Source organism: Suncus etruscus, chromosome X (assembly GCF_024139225.1).
Source record: "Suncus etruscus isolate mSunEtr1 chromosome X, mSunEtr1.pri.cur, whole genome shotgun sequence".
Lineage (NCBI taxonomy): Eukaryota > Metazoa > Chordata > Mammalia > Eulipotyphla > Soricidae > Suncus > Suncus etruscus.
In genome coordinates this window covers 37,857,336-37,860,983 of record NC_064868.1, presented here as the reverse complement: position 1 = coordinate 37,860,983, position 3,648 = coordinate 37,857,336, and the positions used below count along the sequence as shown (strand labels likewise).

The 3,648-nt window shown below is 30.4% G+C and overlaps 1 non-coding gene across 1 annotated transcript; it reads left to right on the top strand.

Moving 5' to 3' along the window:
- Window positions 1-552: 552 nt before the first annotated feature.
- Window positions 553-686, top strand: LOC125999855 (small nucleolar RNA SNORA51). Its single transcript, XR_007492318.1, has one exon. It is a non-coding gene; the product is annotated as a small nucleolar RNA SNORA51 (small nucleolar RNA).
- Window positions 687-3,648: the final 2,962 nt, after the last annotated feature.

The following is a 3,648-nucleotide window of genomic DNA, read 5'->3' as shown; positions in this document are numbered from 1 at the left end:
CAAAAATACAATACAAAAATCCCTTTCTCACACCTATATGCATTGCAGTGTTGCTTACAATAGCCAGACTCTGGAAACAGCCTAGGTGCCCTCAATAGATGAATGGTTAAAGAAACTGTGGTACATATACACAATGGAATATTATGCATCCATCCGAAGAGATGAAGTCCTGAAATTTTCCTATACATGGATGTATATGGAATCTATTATGCTGAGTGAAATATGTCAGAGGCAGAGAGATAAACACAGAATGGTCTCACTCATCTATGGGTTTTGAGAAAAATGAAAAAAATTGTGTAATGATTCTCAGACAAAATAGAGGACCGGAGCGTCTAGCTCCTGACATGAAGCTCACCACAGGGATCATTTAGTGCAGTCACAGAAATAATTACACTGAGAACTATCATAACAAAATCTGACTGAATGAGGGAAGCAGAAAGCCTGTCTAGAGTACAGTACTGTGTGGGGTGGAGAAGAAGGACACTTAGGATATTGGTCATGAAAATGTTGTACTAGTGAAAGATTTTTTATATATATATAAAGAAAAGATAAGGCCTCACAACTCTTACCACAGATTCTGTTCTTTACACTGAATGTATAGAAAGAGGAGGTACAGTAAAACCACCCCATATACACCTCAACCCAGGCCTTTTGCCCTGTCTGTATTGTGAATTGGGGAAAAATATAGAGTTTTAAATGAGTATAAAAGAAGTTTTGAATTTAGAATAAAATTAATTATTTTAGAGTCGATTTTGAATTTTAGAAAAGAATTTGAATTTTAGTATGGAATTTAGACTTTTATTTATTTATTTTTTATTTTTTTATTTTTGGGCCACACTGGCGGTGCTCAAGAATTACTCCTGGCTGTCTGCTCAGAAATAGCTCCTGGCAGGCATGGGGGACCATATGGGACACCGGGATTTGAACCAACCACCTTTGGTCCTGGATCGGCTGCTTTCAAGGCAAACACCACTGTGCTATCTCTCTGGGCCCGAATTTAGACTTTTAGAGTAGAATTTGAGTTTCATATTTTAGAAAATAATGTAGAATTTTAGAATAGAATTTAGAATTTTAGAATTGAATTTAGAATTTTAAAATAGAAACTAGAAATTTGGACTAGTACTTCAAATTTTCAAAATTTAGAATGTTAGAATGGATTTTGACATATAAGAGTAGAGAACTTCGAATTTTAGAATGGACTTTAGAATTTTACGATAAAATCTAGAATTAATGTAATTTATATTTTTAAAGGAGAATTTTGAATTTTAAAAATTTAGAATTTTAGAATACAACTTAGAATTTTAGAATAGCATTGAGAATTTCCATGCATGCTGTTGTGAGTGTTGTTTCTCAATTGGCATCCTTGTTGTGTGGCTTTTCCTGCATGCCCTAGGGTGGTTCATGGACAAGAAGTTGCAATTAAAAAGGCAGAAAGCATAGGCTTTGAAAGGCCCTAGTTAGGACATGGTACAACTTTGTGACAGGTACCTCCTAATAGGCCAGTGAACATTGATGAAGATCTGTAAAGATTTCCTCAGGAGTCTCCCACAGAGATGAGGAAACACTTTATATATTTAGAATTTTAGAATATAATTTAGAATATTTGAATAGATAAATTAAAATTTAGAATTTTAGAATAGAATATAGAATATCTGAATATATAAATTAGAATTTAGAATTTTAGAATACAATTTAGAAGATATGGTTCTAGAATATAAAATTTTACACATTTGATGTCTTTCAATTGAGTTTTTAATTTAAACCTCTGTGTCGTTCAGTCCTACCATTTCATTTCAGAGTTTTATCATCTTTTTTGTGTTTACTCATTCTTGACTCTACTTTCTTTGAGTTCTATGAGCATCCTCTATGGTAGTACTTGAAACTCCTTGTAGAAGAGCCTAAATGTGTCGACAGTAATTTCTGAATTTCTTGGTCAACATATCTACCATCTTCATTGTCCATGCATGCAATTGTGTGCATTGTTTCCCAATTCACATGCTTGTATTGTGGCTTTTGCTGCATGTCCTAGTGTGGTTCGTGGACAATAAGATGCAATAAAAAAAGGCGGGATGCAGAGGCTTTGAAAAACCATAGTTAGGACATGGTACAGCCTTGTGACAGGTACGTCCTTCTAGGTCAGCGAACATTGATGGAATGAAGTTCTTTAAACCTTTCCTCAGGAGTCTCCCGCAGGGATGAGGAAACACTTTAGATATTTAGTATTTAGAATTTTAGAATATATTTAAGAATGTTTGAATAGATAAATTAGAATTTAGAACTTTAGTATAGAATATAGAATATTTGAATAGATAAATTAGAATTTAGAATTTTGGAATAGAATTTAGAAGCTTAGAATAGAATTTAGAATGTTAATATAGAATTTAAAATTTTAGAATAGTATTTAGAATTTTAGAATTTAGAAATTATGCGTCTAAATAGAATCTAGAATATCAGACGTTTGATTTCTTTCCACTGAGTTTGTAATATCAACAACTGAGTCGTTCAGTCCTATGATTTCAGTATGGAGTTTCATCATTTCTTTCTTCTGTTCACTCATTCTTGAACTCTTCTTTTTTGAGTTCTAGGAGCATCCTCCATCTTACTACTTGAAACCACTGGTAGGAAAGCACAACTTTCTGGTCGGTTCTTTCTGAATTTCTTGGTCAAATAACTGCCATCTTCATTCTCCATGCCTGCTGTTGTCCTGTGTTATTTACCAATTGACACACTTGTAGTGCGGCTTTTGCTGCATGTCCGGATGGGGTCCTTAGGCAAAAAAAAATGCAATAATAAAGGGACGATGCAGAGGCTTTGAAAGGCCCCAAGTAGGAAATTTTACACCCTGTCACAGGACCTCCTACTTGGCCACCGTACATTGTTGGGCTTAGTTTAAAAGTTATAATTAGTGTAATATAGGTTTTTAAACTATAATTTAAAATTATATAAATTGGGATATTAGAATAGAATTTAGAATTTTAGAATTAAATTGAGAGATTATGTAATTTAGTTCTAAAATGAAAATATAAATTTAGACATTTAAAATTATAAAATTGAATTCATAATATTAGAATGGAACTGCGAATTTTATTATAGAACTTTGAATTTTATAATTCAAAATATTAGACTATATTTTAGAATATTAGAATAAAGAATTTCTATTTTTAGAATGGAATTTAGAATTTTACAATAGAACATATAATGACAGTAGTTTAGATTTTTAAAATAGAATTGAAAATTTTACAAATGTAGATATTTAAAATAGAATTTAGAAATGTAAAAAATTTTGAATGTTAGAATAAAATTTAAAATTTCTATAATTTAGAGATTTAAAATAGAAAATAGAAATTTTTAGAATTTTTAAATGAATATAGATTTCAGTTATGGAAATTCTAATATTGGAAATGAAATTAGAATCTTTCAAATTTAGATTTTTGAATACATTTTAGAATTTTCTAATATAGAATTTCTAATATTGGAATAGAATTTGGTGTTTTAGAGTAGAATTTAGAATATTAGTTTATAACTTAGAATTTTAAACTGAATATAGAATATAAGAATGTATTATAGTACTTTTAAAATTTAAAATTTTAGAATTGAATTTAGAATATTAGAAAATAAAATTACCAATTATAGAATAGAAGGTAGAAT